We start from the raw sequence: 22,139 nt of genomic DNA on the forward strand, positions 1-22,139 counted from the left end.
GAATGGACACAGTGCATGAGGGTCAATTAATATAATAAAGCAAACTTATAAAGAAATATTTACCAATATGAGATGTGTAAGTCTGTGACATCAGTAGTGTTGATGTGAATTTGTGAGCATAATGTATTGCAAGGTGTTATAGGCAAAAACCAATGACAAAGGCCAAACAGGTAGCTGCTCTCTGGCAAAAGAGAGAGAGAGCAGCTCTGGATCAGGGCTTTTAACATCGGGAGCGCAGCAACCATGTGTTTTCAATCAGGCGCTCTCATGATTATGAAGGGAAGACCATCTATTTCTATTTATTTTGCTGTTTTTTAACAGGGGCAGGTCATATAAGATTTTTTTTCTTCTCCCTGCTCCTTTTCGCTCAATGGTGTGTTTGTAGAGACATGTTTTGTTGGCAATTATCGTACATTGGGTTTTACGTACCATGAGCGGGACACATACAAAATTAAATTAAATTAAATGATGATCCGTGTTAAGACAAGAAGGAAATCAGGTAACAACTATTAGAACCGAGAAGTTAGGCAGGGGTTGTCACGTTGGTATAATCTGAACTTGGGGTACTTTTACAGAAACGTACACACAAATGGCTGGGATACTTATTTCCACCACCCTTGCCCACTTGCTGCTAACAGCTGCTTTATTTTATACAGCTTTCACCCTTCCCTCATGGCATCCATCTGTAGCCATTTCCCTGAGGTTAAAACACTTAGCCTTATCAATCCTTATTTATTTTGTGCTAAGCTTGGCATTTGCTTGTGGATGATCATGAAGTCAAGCAAAAATGTTTTCCATTAAACACAAGCTTGACTATATCTATGAGCTTTAATTCTAAGATATCAGTAGTATAACAAACAAGCAAAACTTACAAAGGTCACTAAACTAACAGAACTAAGAAGACAAAACGTCTCGCATACAGATCCACTCAGGTCAGAGAGCACAGCCATGAGCTTTCTCTGAGTTTTGAGAAGCATACTTTGCACACTGGAGCCAATTAAAGTGCCTCAAATTGCCCTCAGACTGTGTGTTGTTTATCTCAGCTCAACACTCATTAAAAATATTTCAAAATACCAGGAATACTCGATCTTACCTACAAATATCATTCGTTTTGTGTCTAGCTATTTAATTTTGATCTTTTGCTTTAATTTTCACATTCAAATATTGTATATGTCTGGATAATGCAACCTGTACGCCGATATGGCATCATTAGCGTCTTTACAGATTTGTCTCATCACACATTTTTAAGTCTAAAAACAGACATTGAACATTTTATATTCGATAGTATGAACCAGTTTAATCACATGTGAGGAATAGTTTCTATAAATCAGTAAAGATTTACGGGCGGAAAGTCTCCTCTAATTAATGGAAGTTGAAACCTCATGCTGGGTTTGGCTTTGAGGCTGTCACAAACAAACTTGACACACACTTTTAAATGATTTATTGTTGCATTGAACACAGATTGCACTTGCGACACGAACACAAACACACACAAACAAACACACAGCTCATGCAGTGGTTTCTCTCACATTGGGAAGATGACCCGTTGTCACGCGAACCGGCTTCTCCTTACAGCTGCGTTGTTACAGCGAGAAATACTAATGGCGCACTAATGATACGGAGCCTTTTGTATGTAGCTGGTATTTATTAACACTTCCACTGGGAAAGCTGTATGTACCTATGAAAAAATGAAGGATATCTATTTGTGGTGTTCGTGTGATTGCGGATGGTCTTTGCACCCTTGGGCAAAATGTGAAGATTTTGTGTGCTGATACAACAAGCAAAAACAGATATGACTCATGGCTAAAGAAACATCACGCAACTCATTATGGTTAACTTAAGCACATATTTATTTCCTTTTCAGTACCTTTGGTAATATATTCTTGTAATCAGGAATAAACTCATTAACAGGATTAATTGAAGAAGGTGAAGTTTCCGGCTCTAAGTGATGCTGTGCAAAGAAGCTCTTGCATAATGATTAGACATTTATAAATAATGTAAACAAAAGGGCTCAGTCAGTAAATACAGGTTGGAACAATGCTCTGGGGTTGTTCATAGACACCTTGATGTGGTGCATCATTTCTTGATGAACAAATGAATTTGGCTGCCACAGACAATGAAGGAGTGACGAGAGCAGAGATAAACATATCGTACTTACTAAAGAAAAAATAAAACCTATTTATCTAGATGATCTAGTTTGAATATAAGTGGAATATACCACCCAGCACTGGATATTCAAGCAGTTGCTTTTCCAAGCTGAATACAGGCTGAAGTTAGTATCCTCCATATTTAACTTGTACATGCTCTGAGGTAAACAGCAATACAAAGTGATAGGAGGCTAAAAGAAACTCTAAAGCACACAGTCTGAAATTAAATTGAGTTTGTTTGCAATAACTGTCATCTGCAAGATATTATGAGCATTAAACAGCAGTAGAAAACGTTTTTATCCAAAAAAAAAAAAAATGTCAAGGTTACATTTTTCACCAAGACAAGTAAAAGTGCAGTCCATTAACAATCACAATGGCTTCAATGACACCCTAATGAATCTTACTGGAACATTTCTAACACCTGGCGTAGAGAGTACAACTGGAAAAACTCTGCTCCTGTGATCTTCTAGTAATACACAACCAACAGAAACAGATTTCCTCCATCACAAGCGTCACAGTGAGAAGTTCAGACAGGATTTGTGGCTACGTTTATGTGCGTCCTGTGCTTCCTCATCTCTGAAGAATGTCCTTGATGGGACTTTGTGGAAAAAGTCTAAAGAACATTCTGAGCAGTAAAGAAATAATGGCACCCTCAGCTGAAGAAACTAAGTAATAAAGGAACAGACGCAAACACTCGACTTTATAGTGCTAAGGCAAACATAGACACATACACATTTTTGGTGTACATTATGTAACCCTCAATAGTTATCAAATCTTTTGCGGTTTCTAGAAGGCCTAACTCCGGTTCCTGCTGAACTGAGCCAGTGTTTGTTTAACATCAAACTGTTATCAGCTCAGTAGGCACAGGAGATTGAGCCCAGGCACCGTCTCCCCCCCACCACAAGGGGAAGCAAAACCAGATATACTGCAGACTATAAGGACGTCTGGACATAACAAGAAAACCCAGACACTGTCTCACTTACCTCAACAGCCAGTAGCCTATCCCTAAAATGCATTACATTCATCTTCTAAATTTGTTAACTGTGCTTTTTAGTACATTTAGTGAACCAGAACTTTGAATCATCAAAATAAAACAACCATTGTCAACACCACATTTGATATTCAATACACTACTGTACAGGAGAAGGCTGAAATATAAAGGACACATTTGCAATACACTCAAAAACAGATACCACTATAGCCACTATACCAATATTGCAAATAATACAAACATTTTTTCACTAATTTCTGCTTTTGCATTCATATTCATTTGAATTATTTGGCTCATGTTATTTGATAATGTTTGTCAAAATCATTGTTGCGCTGTAAAGCTTGCAAACATTACGAATAAAACAGCATAGTAAGACAATATTGTGTTACATACAAAAAGGTAAAAAAAAAGTATGATTATAACGTTGAATGAAAGGAACATTCAAAAACAAATATTAAACATGAAATCAGAAATTTGGTTTAAGGCCTAATGAACATTATAACCTCTTAATTGGGAAACACTTAAAGGGGTCCTTAACACAAAACTACACGCACGCTTGCTGTTAGCAGCATTGTTTGGTCAATCACCACGGGCATTTACCAAAGTCTCTTTCACTTTTTTCCCTACATACCAAACATGGGTAACTGCCTGCACACACACATGGATAAACACAATCAATGCTCTGCTTTCACGACCACCCGGACAGTAAATGAGTGAAGGAATCACAATTACATCGCTACTTGTTTTCCTGATGGGACATTTCCTGTACTTCCTTCCTGAATGAGTCAGGCCTCACTTCCCTGCCTCCTTCTCTTACACATCTCTCTTTATCAGGATCCTCGTCTTCTTATTCTTCTCTCAGCGTGGACCAATTACGCTGTTTTTCCAACGTCTGCTGTCAAGAAAAGACACAAGGGGATGTTTAGGGAATAAATAAAGCATATTTTGAGCCGCCCTGTTGCTAAGAAATACAATACAATATGTGTCACAAACAAAACGTATGTCTATTATACAGGAAGTATAAACCTAACCTGTTTGCACTGTTTCTTTCTGTTTTTCTGTTTTATTGTGTTGCACTGTTGGAGGAGACCTAAGATTTTCATCGTCATAACTACACTGTAGCTATGTACGTATGACCAATAAAAGCTGTTCTCATTATTGGTGAGAATGGTGTGGGAATTTCAATCACAAATCCAATGTTCTATGTTCCCTTCCATGAAATGATGCTGCTTACAATTCTCTTAATTGGATGGTAGTAGTGTATTATCTTTAGAAAAACCTTTATTGTCATGGTTACAGCTGTAATAATGGTGGTAGTTAAAAGCTGGAAATGCTTGTGAGGAGCGGAACTTAGCCACTGTGAACACAGGCTTCAACTGAACTGTTCACGGAGCAAGCTAAGTCCTGCCCCTCCATCAAACTCTGGACAAACACATACTGAAAGCATCCGGAGGATTACAGGAGTCCTTTTGATAAGTGTGATTATTCGTTTTCTTTCTGAGAGTCCGATGAAAAGATTGATACCACTCACATGTGTGCATGGTAAGCATTAAGCTACATCAACAGCCACTAAGCTTAACCTAGCTCAGCAGCTAGCCTACCTAGCAAAACATGTCTTTCAGAACAAAAAACAATGAGTCTGTGATATGGGAAGGTATTCATAAGAAGACCTAGCTGTTAATACATACCAAAAATACTCTTAAGAAATAATGCATCAAACCCAAAATGTTAAACTATAGTCTGAATTGAAATGTTTCTCAAAAACATTAAGAAAAGGATTAAGATTTCCTGCAGGGCAGCCTTCAGGTGTTGGAGACTGGTGTGGGTTTCAGCTGTAGCTGGTTGGAAATCCCTGGCAATGTGATTTACATGACATCACAACCAAATCACTCTGCCAGGAATCCCTCCAGCTAAACCAACAATTCGGTATGTTTTGGCAGGACGAGAAGGAGGAGTAGGGGAAGGAGAAGAAGAGGGCAGTGAGAGAACGACGAGCAGAAATACAGAAAATGATTCATGTTGTGCTGAAAGAAGGTTACAGGTGAGGGCAAAAGAGAAAGGGTGCTGGCTGTAGGTGTCTATCTGGGCACACATCAGCGTGGCAAAGCACATTTAGTCCCTCATCACTTTGTAATTATGAGAAACTCTCACACACACTCAAAATGTTACGATATGCACACACAAACACCACGCATGCTTCTGAGCAGAATTTTCTTTCATTGATGCACCTGGACAAACAACATTTGATGTCCCTAGGCTGTCATTAATAGTTAGTACGTAGGCAGGTGTGTGTGTGTGAGTTGTGTATGAGTGATGGTCATAGAAATCCATCCGTTTTCCATCAGTTTGCTTTCTGATGGCAAACCTGCACTTAAAGCAGACTTGTTTGAAAATGTTGAGAAATGGGATGATGAAGTTTACATGAAAAACTTCCTTACCGTAGTAACCACATTCACTATGTTCTGTAGTCCTGCATACCAAAATACTTATACTTGCCCCTATACAGATAAGTAAGATAAGAAATAAGATGTTACTGAATATGTGAATTCTTATACTATTGGTCTGAAATACAAACCTGATAGAAAGTGGCTGGCTTGCTCAAACAGACCAAGGTAACGGGAACTGTTAGGTCAACGTGACATCACAACGACAATTCCCCTGAGGTGATTGGAAGGTTATTGAGATCACATGTTGCGCAGGGTTAGGGTTTGGGTAATCAAGAAAAGAAAGCAGCTTGTTTCCCCTCTTGGCCAATCAGTGTGAAACAGAGTCTTTGTTTAGGGCTCAAGACACGTAGATAATTGTACACCCCATTCTGTTCCCTACTCGAATGCACTCCTCATTTCAGCTGATAGTCAGCCAGAGTCTCTGGACAAATAGACCTTTTTGAAACTTATTTGATCGCCTAGCTTTTTTGATTGAGCCTCTGTAAGCCTGGAAAAAATAACACATTTCTAGGTCTCACTAGGTTACCTGCATCGTGGCAAATGTATGGAACATATTGAGATTCACTGATGTGTAAGCTGTTTAGCAGCTGGTCTCTTAAAATGATTATATCCTTAACCACTATCTTTATAACCCTGTCATTGAGCCCTTTCTTGTATATAGAGATAGATTTCCCTCCTTTTTTTCACACAATGCAGAATAATTGGTTGCAAAATGCTTCTTTTCACAAAGCATTTGAGCTGCCTGTAAAACAGGAGAAGCACACTAAAGAGCTGATGCAGTTAAGCAGCAGCAACATCAAAAAGGCATCTTATATTCTGAATTAAACTCAAATGATGATTCACATTTAAGAAAGTAGCTCTAAGACCTTCACAGGTTTTGAAACAAGCGGTCATTATTGCGTTATTATTATGCTTAACTGTAAGTAAAATAACGACTATCGCCTCCTTACAATGAAAGGACACATGGGATTTGACTACCGGGAAACACTGTTGACATGCTGCATCCCAGAATCGGGAGCAAAGGGGAGCATGTTGTTGGCTTTTGCAAATATTTATCTTAACACAGCGTTTGATTAAACAGAAAATATGAGCAACCGATCCAGAATAAACAAAAGACTTCCTCTCCCGCTGACACTGATATTCTCAGTGACATGTTTCTGTTGCTGCTAGTCATAGCTTTCGAAATTGCTAATGCAGATTTATTTAATGATAGAGAGACTTTGCTTTAACCTACGAAAAGGGCTAAATGGGTGGTTTTGTAGGTTTTTGGGAAGAGTTCTCTGAAGGCTCATCTTGAAGCAAACCAATGCATTAAATACAAAAATAAAACAAGCAGGTACATAATGGCAACCAACATAATCAAAAAAGTAATTGTGTTATTATTGGTGCAGTCGGGGGTCTTAATCACATTTCCCTTTTTCTCGAAATTCCTATCGTGGAACAAATCTCAAATGAGAAAGTGTGTCTGCTTCTGACTCTGTTGTGTTCATTTGAAACCTGTGTAAACAATCCTGCTATTGATATCTGTCTCTTTTGGTTTCAGTGCTGCAGTAGTTCCCGACTACCTCAAACCTTTTTGTGCTCTGGCACATTTATTTGGATTCACAGCTGGATGAAAACAATAGCCTTAAGCTAGTATGTTTCAGGTCTCGACTTTGACAGCCATTCACACAAACTCAATTGCTGGGTGCTCTCTGCCTGTCTGCATCCCTGCTCCCATCTCCCTTGCACCCTCTCCATTTGTAACCGCCAATCTAAAGTGGTATTTCTGGATAGGGATGTGCACTAATGCAGTACCAGTATACTAATGCAGTACCAGTATACTAATGCAGTACCACTCTACCGCATTAATGCTGGAAACCTGCACACATGGGCTTGAGCCTGTACTTCCATCCGCAGGATTTTTTGGGACACCCACACCAAAACAAAGCGAAAGTACATCAATTTATAAGCTGGGAAAAATAAAAGTAACCCAAATTTTAACCCCAAAGGGTCGATCACATGTTTCCAGAAAGTCACATGAAAGTATTAAAATAAAGTCTTACATTTCAGCCAGTATGAAGCTTGTTCACTCCTCGTCTGTTGCTGCCCCCCAGCTTTGGCTGTTTGACAGCTAAATGAGCAACAATTGGCCTGGCGGAGCTCCAGCCCGCCCAAGCCACTCAATAACAGCAGGAAGTACGTTCATGACTAATACCCTCCACTCGTTCTTTTCTGTTCTCTCTCATTTTCCATCCTTCACTCTCCACGCTACACATAAGAATGAAGGCACAACTTTGTCCATCCCAACCCCTGAAAAAGTTATAGAAGGTGATGAAGAATATGGGTTCCCAAAGTGTGGGAAGGTGAGCCTCCCCTCAGAGAACATAATCACAGCCGCGCCCCCCCTCCCAATTATTATTGCTATTATTATTATTGTTGTTGTTGCTATAATGCAGGGGTATTCAATTGCATTTCAAAGAGGTCCAGTAAGAGAACATTTCATAAAATGCTCTGTTTTCGCTACCTTTCTATTTTTTGATTGGCTGAGCGTCACCTCCTTAAAACATTAAACAATAGCTTTTTTAAACCTCTTTATCTTTATGTTTTAAACATGTTGAGGTTAAGGATGGCAGCTTCCTCATACGTTGCACTCGGAGAGAAATAGTTGAGACGGAGATGTCTTTAGCAGCAGGGAGGAGTAATGTTGTGAGGTTTACCTGCCTTATCCGTAACGCCACTCGGTATGATGCTTCGGTTGCCTTTTTATTCACAGTGCTAAATGTGTCAATGACATTTTTCTGTGACTGCAATTCCTTGAGCTTCCGGTCAAAAAACTCCTGTGGCTTGGTCACCAAACATGGGTGTTTCGTCTCAATATGACGCCGGAGTTTACATGGTCTCATACTGTCATTAGCTAGCAACTCGTTGCAGATAACACACTGTGGCAGTGGAGTGTCATCAGGACCGGTCCATGAAAATCCTAGCTTCAAATAATCATTGTCATACTTCCTCCGTTTTCTGACAGGCGCTGTCTCCTCTCTCACTTTAGGTAACTTCACAAAAAATCTATCCATACTTTGCCGCTCGCATAAAGTTAGCTGAAGTTAACTAGCTAGATTTCACTGTTTCTCTTAATTTTTTTCTGGCGGCTGCGCCTCCCTTGAAGCTCTCTGGCGCCCCCCTCACACTTTGGGAACCCCTGGAAGGGACTAAATTAGGGTGTTACGTTTGTTTAATCTTCAACTCATGAAAGATTAGATTTACTTGAAGACAGAAAACCACTTTGAATCAGGCTTCAGAGCTTTAACAAAGGCAATCCCATGACATTAGAATCATTCTTCTGAGACCGTAAAAGGAAATCAACAGAAGCCACCATCAGCCACTGTATCCGAAATATTCTCTCACCTTAAATGCCTCAAAGACATGGAGATTGCGACAGCCCCTGAAGCCTGTCTGCTTGGCTATCTCAGCTGAAAATAATAATTGAATCCCTATCGGAAAGGGCTGGCATGTGCTTTTGAATGACAGTTAAAGTATGCAGAAAATTGCTCTCTCTCGCTGGTAGAAAGGTATGTTTGAAACTGTGATGGCTCCGATTTAAAAGACACCCAAACATCACCATCTGCCACCTGAAACTGGGAATGCATTACCCCGACGCTCCACACAAAGATTGGCCTCATATATGGGAGCCCATAACAATCTCTACTCCTCCTCAGCTTACCTTTTCCCTCTCTAAAGCTAACGCCTAGGGTCCTTCTCTTGTGATTACCCCGTGATTTTACAGCCTCAGCTGCAGTATTTTGGCTAGACACTTTTTTTGGGTCCAAGCCAAGGAGTGGACACACATGATTGGTCAGGGTCTGTCTGGGCTTACACATGGTTGGTTTATCCTAGTTTGACCTGCGGGAATGTGCTAAAAAAAATAATAACTGCAGCTACTGTATGTTCAGATCGCCACTTTGCTCATATTCACTTTTAAGGTTTGGATGAGGTTTTTGTAAGATGATCTTTCGTCAACATCTAAAGCTTCCCTCCAGAGCTGATTGTTAATCAGTGAGTCAGTCAGTCAGTCAGTCAGTCAGTCAGTGCAGACAAAGCACTGCGTTTTCGTGAACCTAAGGCAGGGACAAGTTGGCTTTGTGCCCGAGACATAAAGAGAGGACAGACTGATAGGCAGGAAGAGGGGGAGAGTGGGCAGAGGGGCAGACACAGGAAGAGAGAATAGAGGGAAGTCAGAGCGAGAAGACATGACGTATGAGCAGACAGAGAGACCGTAGCAGCTGCAGAGGCCGAGAGATTTGACTTCAGATAGCCTTCAGCTACTTTTCCACAGCAGATTTAAAAAACAGTCATAATCCAGCCTGCATTGCTCGAAAAGATTATCCATGAATTCTCCAGTAAAGTTAATAATACAAATCCCATTCTGTGCATATCAGTCAAAGACTCCAACATTACTTCTACATCATGTTCATAATAGTTCCCAACCTTTTTGTCAAATGAACATCCCCCGCCGTGCCAAATGAACTCAATTAGTTTTTAATGGACTCCATTTTGTTCCAGCCATTAAAGCTTTTCAACCATTTATTCATCATTTCTTGAACAGTCATTAAATTATATAATCATTTTATTCTCCATTTTCACCAAGTTAAAACTTTAACCAACTTAAGTCCTAATATAACACATATTCATTCATTTTCAGTATTTTAACTCTATAAATGCCAACAAATAATAATAATAATTTCAATACACACTCAATTAATAAACTACTTTACAATATTTTCAATATATCCTCTGGCAACTGTATAAGTACCTCTAGTCACAGCTGTACACTAAAGCATGGTGTGTTAAATACATAAATTAAACTATTGTATTTCATTTGACTGTCTCTGACTATCTTATTGACCATCTCAGACGAATAAACTGCTCCAAACATTTTCTTTGATCTTTAAGAAAGAAAACTTCACTGTGTAATTAAAATTCAACATTGTGAGATTGGCTTTTCCTGACATGTGCACTTCAAATGGCACACAATGATTCAATAATAAAATACATGGACTCTTCTGGAATTCTTTAACAATTGAATCAGAACATTTCCCAAAAAAGCTAGACCTTTAATGATAAAGGCTTAATGGTCAGCATATGTGTAAAACCAAATGCAAAGGCCTAAAAATAAGACTAATTACATTTGCCTGTGAAATAAATCAAAAAAACAATTTAGTTGAGGTTTGGCCAGTGCAGCCAAATCACTTCTGCAGAAACTCCTTTCCCACTAAATCTATTACAGGCCAACGGATCTGGATGCAAACCAGCCCTTAAGGACCCCTTAACTTTATTTACTTCTCAACATGGTTCCAGACGGATAGGCCTTTTCAGCTTTTAAAGGTGCCTCTGTGGACTGAACATCTGGGACTGGAAGACCAAATGAATGCTTTGGGTGCTTGAAATCGAACAGACCCACGATGAAGTCTTATACATTAGCAGAAGTGGTAAAACAAAATGTATTAAACAGCAGGGCTGGTTTCTTAGCTCATATATATTCTATCATATACATGACTTGTATTCGTGAACAAAACTCAAACTGTTGAGTTTCATGTCCTTCAGGTTGTGTATTCAGTAGTTACAGTGTGTTAGCTGATCAGGAGGTGACAAAATAAAAATAAAAATGTCTTCATAGTTATTAAAAGCACTGACCTTAAAAGAATGCACGGAATACCTACTCCTTTTCAATGTGAAATACGCACACAAAGACACAATTGGTAGCCTTCAGCTTGCAGTGAGCGTGCAACCCACTTTGACGCAAACTCAAGATGAGACCAACCTTGAGCCAAGCAGCAGCAGCAGCAATCATACTTTCCCACACATAAATGAAGGTAAAGGGGGTTTATGGGGCTCGGGAAAATACAATAAAAGCCTTTCTGTGAATGAGGCCATCTGTGGAACTTTAGAAGAACTTCCTGTAAACAAGACTGAGGAGAACAAATCCTCTCACACTCGCCCAACATGCACTGCCGCGTTTTTAAGCCTTTCATCTTTGTTTTTCGACATTCCCCCCCCCCCCCCCCTCCTCGCTTTGCTTTTTGCACTTTTAGCTTTCTTTCTCTAAACTCCTCCTTTGTTTCCTCGCAGTCCAATCGTTGTCTTTAGGTCATCTTGCTGATGTAAATGTACTTCTTATATTTTTTCAGCATAACGTTTTTACTTTTTATGATTGCAAATTAAAGAAATTACTAACAATTAATCCTCTATGAAAACTATGACGTTTAAGCTACTTTTTAAACAATTTTTATCAAGATGTGACCGATTTAATTATGTTATAAATACGAATTAACTGTGAGTGACTTTTATTTAAATACAATTTTAACTCTGGATTCCCTCCTCTTTGTTATCCGTGTGAATTATTGTTGGATTGAAGTAATGTAAATCTTCTTGTCTAAACATCCCACTAATTCCAACATTTTTTAAAGCTGGTGTTTATAAACACTGTTAAACAGCCTCATGACATACTTGATTTGGGAGTGCGCTCTCGTGTTTCCACTCAAAATATCAGCCTCAATAAAAATGTAATCAGCAAGGCCTGGACACTCTCAGTACAACTCTACAGTATGATGTGTTGGAGTTTATAAGATCAAAAGCTGAGGTAAAGCAGTCGTACAGCGTGCTGTGGACAAATTGCATGAAAACTGCTATTTTGTCAAAAAGAAAGTATGAATAAAGATGCAGCTCGAAACATAAATAGTACATTTTTAGCGTTAAAACGTTTACAGTAGTGAAATTCAGTTCAAGATATGATCAATTGTACTATGCCGTCAGTGAAATAATAAAGCAGAAATTCCCCAAGTGCGTAAAAGTGAACAGACAATAGGTACGTCACTTTACAAAGTATTTTCAATTCAAATAAAATGTGTCACGCTGGCCTGCAGCAGCTCCTTCCAGTCCTTTGTTCAGTACTGTAGTATGTAGTACTCTCTACACAATATACCTGTGACGTATAAACTGAGGCAGGTGTGGTTGGTTTGATGTGTTTTGCTTATGTTTTCTGGACAGCATCGGTTGAATTTTTCCACACTAGTAAAGCCAACTGGGCAGCGGTGAATGGGGGGAGTCCATTGTGTGCATGTTTACGTATGTGTGTAATGCTTAAGTGATGTCAGGTGGAAAAGACTGGAGACTTCCTTCATCTGTGCCAATTTTAAACATATGGCGAGACGAAAGAAGACAGAGCGAGAATGAAAAAGAGAGAAAGCGAGGGAGAGGAGAAGCCACATGGTCGGAGTTTCCTATTGGGTTTGTCAGTTACCAAATTACATTGGAAAAATAATGTCGATCCATTTAAAGTCACAGTTAAACATGATCAAGCCGAACAGTGAACATCAAACGCAGCAGCTTCTGATGAAAACTGATTTGTTTATTAATGAAGAAAGAAGAGGGTGGCCAGAGTAGAGAGTACATAACTGCCATAAGTACGGACAACTGAAAAGTAGCAGGGCCTAAAATACGTTCTCAGTTTGAATGGATGAGCCACTTTTATGAACATTTAACCACAACATTTAAGTAGCCTTAACATTCTGAGAGAAGAGCAAACCAAAGCGTGCCACGTACACCATGGATCCAATTAATATTTACTTATCTAGTCAAAAACATCATGCAAATTGGCTTCGCTGATACACTTTCTACATTTAGCGCTAGTCGAAGTGCACATCAGGACACAAACTACAGAAAGACCAAGCAGCATGAAGCGGAAAACACAATCATATTTATTAGAAATAGAATCAATTCTAATTCTGGAAAACTGCTGTTTGTTAAAGCTTGAATTTATATAAAATCGTTTTACAATCAACCAACAAACAAAAGAAAGTAACTGAATAAATATGCAGACATATTGAGCAATTTATCACCTCTGAATTAATTCTATTTGACATGTTTACAAAGCACACGCATATTTTAAACTCTTTAAATAGTGTCATAAATCTCTCTGTAGTCTTTCATTTTCACCTTCCCAACAGCCACCACATACAAACTTCACTCACCTCTGAAACTCTACTGAAGCAGAAAAACTCACACATGTCTGTAAGTAGAGACGGTTAGAGAAAAAAGAAAAACCTGATGCCTCTACACGCTGAAACTGAAAAGATCCAAAAGGTTACGTACATGCTGCCTGCAAAAGCCTCCGAACTCAAGTCCAAGCTCAAACTCTGCTCCGAGCGTTGCTTTGCTCCACCTCCTCCAAACTCCTCTTTAAGTTGAAGGGTGTGGACTGAGTCAAAGCTATGACTACAGAGTCCACATCATTCACACAAGTTGAAAACCACACCCAGTGAGAGACACACACACACACACACACACACACACACACACACACACACACACACACACACACACACACACACACACACACACACACACACACACACACACACACACACACACACACACACACACACACACACACACACACACACACACACACACACACACACACACACACACACACACACACACACAGAGCAGAGCAGAGCAGAAAAGGAAACACTGAAGTGTTCCTTAAATAACAAGGGAGGAGGAGTGAGGAAACTTCTGGTTTCGGGGGTCACCCAGATCCTTGAAATAACCAGGCAGTAGGCTCTTTTATGAAAAGAAAAATAATGACGCCGAGAAGTGGTCGTTTCAGGATGTTTATGTTATTTGGCAGAAGCTCTGTACTTTTTAAGATGGAGGTAGGAGTACGGTGGGCCCTGACGTTAAACATCGGATTATCGAGATAAAAGGGATTAGTTTGTGTGCGTGTTTGTGTGTGTTCGTGCCTCCACACGCTCCTCTGTGTCTGCACGTTCGCCGTGTACATTTGCGAACATGTGCATACGTTCATGTGTGTTTGAGTAGGCTGCGGCCTATAGTTTGGGCTGCCTGCGCCTCCACGCTGATGGCTTGCAGCTGCCATCTCTTTCCTGTCTGAGTGGGTATACAATCCTTGCTATAATGCAGTAATCATACAGTATGCCTACATCTGTTTGGTGTTAACCAAACATGTGTGATCCCAGAGCAATTCTTCTGCCGCTTCCATTTATTTGATCCAACTTTATTATAACATAACATAGGGCCCTTTTGGTATAGCCGTTTTTGTCCATAAGGGGGTTCCACAATGTTTTGAGAGCAAAGTATGGCTTGAGGGGACTCAAACTCCTGTTCGGGGCTGCCTTTTAACCTTGGTTAAATAAGATAGTTTCACACATCTTTGGTTCAAAGTCATCAAAACTCCCATGGGACAGATCCATAGAAAAGTATTCCATGTGTTTAAAACGAGTTCTGTTTAAATGGACTAAATATAAACCCTACATTTGACAGCGTTTTATAGTTTTTTTTATAGCCATCAAATCACAGACCTCAACCAACAATGTGTCACTCTGTCTCTTGATACTTTCTGATTCCTCCTGACTGTCTGTGGGAAGCGTTCCTACTGAGGACATGTAGAAAATACAAATTGGGTCTTGAAATTATTTTCAGGGAAGGATTAATGCACATTTGGAGTGGTGTATGTGAGACTGACTCAAATGTAACAATGATTACTGTAAAGAAGTAATGTGTTACTTATGTCGCAGCTCATTTTAATGTTTTTTTAAGCTTATGGACAAACATGGAGCTCTATTGTTAAGGGATACGTTCCTGCATCTTTAGCCTTACTTAAAAATAAAAATAAATGAAAATAACGTATAAACTAAACTTAAGGTGAAATACTTATATTCTTATATAATATAATATAATATTATACAACTTTATTCTTAACTTCAAACATTTTTTCAGACCTAACAAGGAATAGGCCTACAGGCAACTTTGTAGCTAAGGTGTGAAAACAAACAACTCCTTTCCTAAACTCATTTGTATTTCCTTTTCAAGGATTTCCTCTGGATGATGTTAACAAAACAATTGTTGCAAAGTTCATACATGCAGCATTTAAGGAGTAATCATTCATAAAAATTGCCATCGTAACCAGCGGTGGTGTTTGGAAAAGAGCCGAGCGATGTTTGTCCATTAGTTTCTATTTATGGCCAAATATTATGTTGCTAGGGAACAGCCAGCTCTATCAAACTTATCAAATGTACATTAACAGTTCGTTGAGCGGCAGCAGCACATATGCCAAATCTCATCATTTCCCCTCTTAGAGAGCTTGTGACACGTCGACACACAAAGACATGTTCCAGAGAAAGATGCAGAAGCCGACCTCCATCAGCGATACCGAAGCCACACAAACTCCAGTAAATTGTGTTTATTCGTCTGCCTGGGATAATTTACTGTGGCTAAATGGATGCTGAAGTATTGACAAAGCCTTTCCAAGGAGCCATATAAAGTGTTATCTCACAAAAGAGGGCTCTAAACACAAAGTATAAAAAAGTCTTATTTGGTCTGGCAGGTTACCAAGACGGCAAGTGAAAACAAAGGCTGCCTACGTACGCACACACACTATCAGTGACAAGAGAGAAAAGGACTTCCAGACAGGCAATCCCAGCAGAAACACTTTCACCTGTGCTGCACATGAGTATGGAAGAGCAAGCTTTTTATTTCCTTTGATATTTTCATTAATTGTTTCCTTGCAGATTCACACAGTTGCACATCTTTGCTTTAACTGATGATTTTGAGGAAGCATGAACACTACACTTTGTGTGTTCGTGTTTCCCTGTGTGTGTGTGTGAGTCATCCCAGAGTGACCCCACCCTACGTAGGCGGTTGATTTGGCGGGCCGGGACTATTTGGCCTCTGTCAGTCTGCCGGTCCCGACTGAACTGCTCACATAACTAGCCTCTTTGTTCCTGATGTCGCTCCTCTCAGAGGAAGAGAAGGGATCCCATCGCTGCCTCTCGCGCTCTTTCCTGTCTCTTCTCTGTTGCTCTGTGTCCGCCATGAATGAGTCCAATCTATACAATACTATAATGATGGCTGCCTGCCCCTGGAGGAGTTATACACATGTTGCAATAGCATCTTTTTTTATATGAAATCAAGCGGCCTCTGGGATTGTCTCTGGAGCTCATTAATCTTCACAGTATTACAATTTGAAAATCCTGTGCATCCTCTGTGTTGCAAAAGAAAGGACATGTCTGACTAGCAGGGACGTGCACAGACATTTTGGGGGGCAGGTGCTCAAGTGAGAAAAAGGGCACTTCCCATAATTATTTATAAAAAAATGTAAAACAAAAAGTTAAATATAGTTGCACATCTCTGACTTACTGACCAATTTATTTTAATGCCCTCACACTCACGCAATTGTTTAATACTCAACAGATTTCTACAAAATAATCAGCTGACACAGAGTCAATGCGTGGTCTTCTTTATTCACTACGCACAAGAGCAGACAACAAACTAGTACAATTAATAGTTATTAAATGAGCAGCCAACAATCAAAAACATCAGAACTTTAGTCTAATCTCCCGACCTGATATTTTTATTTTGTATTCAATCAATATATTTTTGGAAAGGGAAACTGTGCACAAACAGCAGTAGATATATATTCAAAAAAAAAAAAGGGGGGGGAAAGGGCACTTTCTCTGGACGAAGAAAAAGGGCAGGGGCTCAAGCCCACTTTGATGTCTAATGTGTGCACGTGCCTAATGACTAGTATAATGTGGAGGGAAAGCCTCCTTTTTTTATTATCTTGTTGGTATTTCCTTTTGTCTTTACTTCCTGGTGGACATTACCAAGTGAAAGTGTGCTTGTGTGTTTGAAGTGTTATGCTCTCATGTAGGAAAATGAGTATTTGGAATGTGTGTAGTGCCATATCTGTTTAAAACCACTAATGATGTTTTACATTAAATTATAAGATACAATAAACAACTTCAGTATTAAGCATCATATACCATTTTACAATTCTTGATCGGTGGGAAAGTGAAACTGTAACGTGGATTCTCAACCTTTTGCCCATTAGATCATTTCTTTATTGACAATTTTCTGTTCAGTGAGCAGGGTGTTTTCACGAGTGAAATGTACGCTGCAATATTTTAAACTTTTAAATGTTATTGTCATGATCTGCCTTATGTTTTTTTCTTGATGATTTCATTTATTCAGTTTAGCATTTCCTGTTTTATCTCGTTACGCACCTCTCATTTCAGATCATTTGCCTTTGATCTGCCTTTGTGTGTTTTCCCGCCAGTTTCAATTGTCGTCCCGCCCTGATTAGTATCACCTGTTCCTCGTTAGCCCTGCAGTCACCTGACCCTCATTACCACCCTCCTTTTCTTCCCTATGATTGCATTGTGATCTTTGGAAACCTCTGCTCACTTTTGGACTGAGCTTCTCTAACCTTGCTTTAAGTAAATACCTCTTTTCTTTCATTCAACCTGAGTGTTTTTAGCCTGCATTTGATTTGACTGTTTGTTTGTAGAGTCCCATAACTACAAACCTTACGTCTTTCATTACCCCGAGCTTCTCGGAAAAACTCATAGACATTTTATGCGATTTATAATCAGTCAAGCTGCCATATAGTTTTAAAGCTTGACCTCATGTGTCCTTGAACAACTTGTTGTTCAAGGACAACTTGTTGTTCAACTTGTTGTTCAACTTGTTGTTCAAGGACACCTGGGCCTTGCACAACATTCGAATAACAGAGTTTAGTTCAGAACATGAGGAGAAATCCCTCATCACATTTTTTAAGGTTATTAGCACAAGATGACACTATTTGCTATACACACACAGTTCAACAACTTCATTCAGGGCACTTTACAGCTCTGAAGTGTCCAGTTAATTTCCAGATCATTACTTCAGACAGTGACTAAAAGCCTCTTAGCAAGAGAGTTACTGCACCTACAAATGTTAGATCAAGGAAACACCGATCATACAAAGGAACTGCTGCCTTGCACCTTTTGGAGAAGCCAGCTCGAGTGCGCTAGAATTTGAAAGTACAAAACTGGAAAAAATCCGCCTCTTCCTTCCAGACTTCCTTACAGAGCCCCTCCTCCCACACACACGAACGCGCACATGCCCAATGAGGGCACGAGATAAGTTTCTGCACAGATGGAAAGCTGACAGGCAGGTAGGCCATCCAGTTATTTTAGCCGGGCCGGCTAAAATGATTGGTCGTGCTTTTTACATTACTACGGCTTCCACAGATGACATTTTTTTTATATATTTTTTGTCAAAGCATTTAATATATTCATTGCTATCGGGATGTTAAGAACATTCCATGGAATATAACAAAAAGTGTTTCTGAAATAAATTACATACCCCACCTTTAACAGACACCCCTGTAATAACAAAATTATAATGTGATTAATTCTTGTATTACAAGATGGAGCTGATTAAGGCTAGCATGACTCAATTGTTAGGACAGTCAAGCCAACGAAGCACAAAAACATTTTGACAAACTGCAGAACAGGTGTGGCCTTCATTACTCGAAACATGAGAGATGTCTCTTTTGAGAACAGCTCGAAAGATTTACATGACTGAGGAAACGTCATAAAAGAAAATAACAAGCAAAATTAGTGCAACATGAAATCATTATCTTGATGCCTTCAGGCTGATCATGTTTATTAATACAATTAATAACAAATGAAAGTTTGTGAGCAGAGTTAATGACAGCGCTGGAAAGTAACTAAGTACATCTACTCATGCACTGTACTTAGCTCCACTACATGTATTTAATACCTTTAGGTACTTTGCAGATTTGGATTAATGATGTGAAATATGATCACAGTAATTCAAACTGGCTGCACCTTTACCAGCTTTTAATAAACACTTTACTGCTTCAATAATTATAATCAAAACATAATATATATTATTCTGTAATTAGAACTTTTACTTCTGGTACTTTAAGAATACTTTTGTACTTTTACTTTCGTAACATTTTGAATACAGGACTTTTTGAGTATTCCTTCACTCTGTTCTTTTTACCCAAGTACAAGATCTGAGTACTTCTCCCACCTCAAGCAATATTTGAGTAATCTGATGTAGATCCAAGGTGAACACAGTCCCCTTTAAACTGTGGGGGTTTCTCTGGAAGTTTTTCCTTGTACGATGTGAGGGTCTAAGGACAGAGGGTGTCGTATTGTCATACTGATATTCTGTACAAACTGTGGAGTCCACTGAGACAAATGTAACATCTGTGATATTGGGCTTTATAAATAAACATTGATTGATTGACTGATTGATTGATTGATTGATTGATTGATTGATTGATTGATTGATTGATTGATTGATTGATTGATTGAACATAGTAGTAGTTGCAAAGAAAGAAAAACGAACATTAATCATATAATAGTAAAATCCATGTTGGCTTGGTCGATTTCATTTCATACAGTATGGTTTGTATTGTTTTACGGGGTTCGTTTTTTTCGAATGGATCAGTTACATATTGTTTGACAAACCGTGTGCATTTCACTTGTACTCATGTCATATCATGCCTTTTAATTCAGATTTAACAGGGAAAACTGCAAAGCATGTCAGCAACAGGTCATAAACCAATGTACACTGACGATTGAACAATGCAGGCGTTAACCCTTCCTCATCCAATAACAACCTTGATTTCAAGTCGGATAACCTGCAGTGTGAGTTAAAAAAGTGTTACGCATGAATGGAACTGCTCGATTACTTACTGTATTTCGCTTTTTACTATTTCCACTAAATATCTGAGCCACACTTTCCACTCGTCATCTAGTCTAAAAGATACATGTATTGCATAAGTGTAAACATTATTTTGGGATTCTTTTTGCTCAACACTAAGATGGCGTGGCAGCTGAAGTCATGCTACAGAGGCCTTATGTGTCGAAATAGTCGTGCTTCAGCTTAGCACCATCTGCTTCTGGCAAATGAAACTGTTTTCAATGTGTCAATTCATCAAATAAACTTTGGCGCAGTAAAAAAACATGAAGAGAGCAACAACAAGCTAGTGTGGGTGTAGAGTGGCTCCAGTTCATTCTGTTCCCAGTTATGAATCTGCTCTGCTCATGAGCTGACGTCCTCTTCTTTGAAGTGTATTCCGAGAAAAGAGGGTAAAGACCAGAGTTGTTGGCTAGCAGGGAGATCAAGTAAGTGTGCGGCCATGTGGGCCCCTTAATTTCTCTTTAATGCCTACCATTAGGTTTAAAGCCTGAGTAGCCCGCTAGCAGCTTTCCTGCAGCAAACATCATTTAAATGAAATGTTTACCGCAGCGGCTACCAGCTCCCACATTTTGATATGTAAAAAAAAATACATATCCAGTTTTCTCCTAATTGTCACCTCTGTGGCCATCTGCATTTCACTCAAACTGGAAAGCTTGTTTTTTCTTCTGGACTTACAGCCCTATTTGCAATACCTTCACACCCGGATACTGAAACAATACGTATGAGGAAATCTCAAAGGACTCTATAAACATTGCTGCTGGTAGCATAGAAAAAGTCAATAAATCATCAAGATCAGGCCTGCACATTGAAATTCATAAGCACACTGATATTCTGGCAGCATACTCACTAAAAGAATGTGGCCATTTTATTGAATCTGTGTTCTTGTGCCAGGGAACATTAAGCTGTCCCAGTATTTAATGGTACGTGAATTGGCAAGGCAGAAAGGTCAAATGTAAAATGAATGACTTAAAGGCAAACTGGCAATATGGAAACACTTAAACAGAGGCGGGGGTGCTCCATTAGTCCAACACTGTTTGTACAACCGCTGAGTGGAGACAGCAACGTGTCACTGAACACATTTTAGGGAGGCAAATTATCTTTCACCTGAATTGGACTGCATCTAAAAAAACGAAAAACATTTACAAATATTCAACATCAGGGGCAGTGAAGTGAATACATTTGAAAACCAGTATTTATGTTAACTAGCAGACCATGAAACAAGGATTGAGTTGCATTCAGGTGCTGTTTTTCGGTGCAGATGTTAGAAGAGTACAGAAAAAATAAAAACACATTAAAAAAGTACGTTGTTGTACATTGTTCAACATTTAATAATAATATAAAAATAGAATGAATGTGGGAGGGTTCTTTCAGTTTCTTTAGTTATCTCAGTAAATAATATAATGTCCACAAACTTTAGATGTTTGTCACATTGACGGTTAAACGCACAATCATTTTTAGAGTCAGTTCAGCAGAGGAGAGAGACCACAGGGTACCGGAGGTGGGATTGTGGAAGTTGTAGACGTGTTGATCGACCTTAATAATGGTTTCCTGTTTGAAAGGAAGTTATAATTCCGCTGGTAGTCATCGCAGAAATCTGACTGCTAGTGGATTGTAGATTTTTCTAGCAGTATGGTTTGGCTCTTAACGGTAAAGTCCATAAACAGTATGTGGGTATATGTGTTTGTGTTTTCAGGTTGCTGTAAGAATGAAGTGAAGATTTATGACATTATCCAAAGATGTATTTGCTCTGTATGGAAACTGCAGAGGGTCTGGGAGAGAGCCAGTAATTGTTTAGAGATATTGCGAGTTGGGTCTCTCAGAATTTCCTTGGCAACAGAAGCCATTCAGGCTCTAAACGTTTTTGGGGACAAGAATGATGACAGATGTTTTGAGGCAGGCTGCCACGATGTGCACTGATCCAGGGACATATTGGAGTGATCTGCCCAGACAGGAGAGAGCTTCTCAACAGTGCTTGGGTAGAACTGGAGAAAT

At 39.3% G+C, this 22,139-nt stretch overlaps 1 long non-coding RNA gene across 1 annotated transcript; it reads right to left on the bottom strand.

Moving 5' to 3' along the window:
• Nucleotides 1–1,426: 1,426 nt before the first annotated feature.
• Nucleotides 1,427–13,695, bottom strand: LOC307019041. Its single transcript, XR_013802569.1, has 2 exons — nucleotides 13,595–13,695; nucleotides 1,427–4,033 (listed from the first exon to the last, which is right to left on the bottom strand). It is a non-coding gene; the product is annotated as an uncharacterized lncRNA (long non-coding RNA).
• Between the last annotated feature and the right edge of the window lie 8,444 nt (nucleotides 13,696–22,139).

This window comes from Notothenia rossii (genome assembly GCF_949606895.1).
Source record: "Notothenia rossii genome assembly, chromosome: 9".
Taxonomy (NCBI): domain Eukaryota; kingdom Metazoa; phylum Chordata; class Actinopteri; order Perciformes; family Nototheniidae; genus Notothenia; species Notothenia rossii.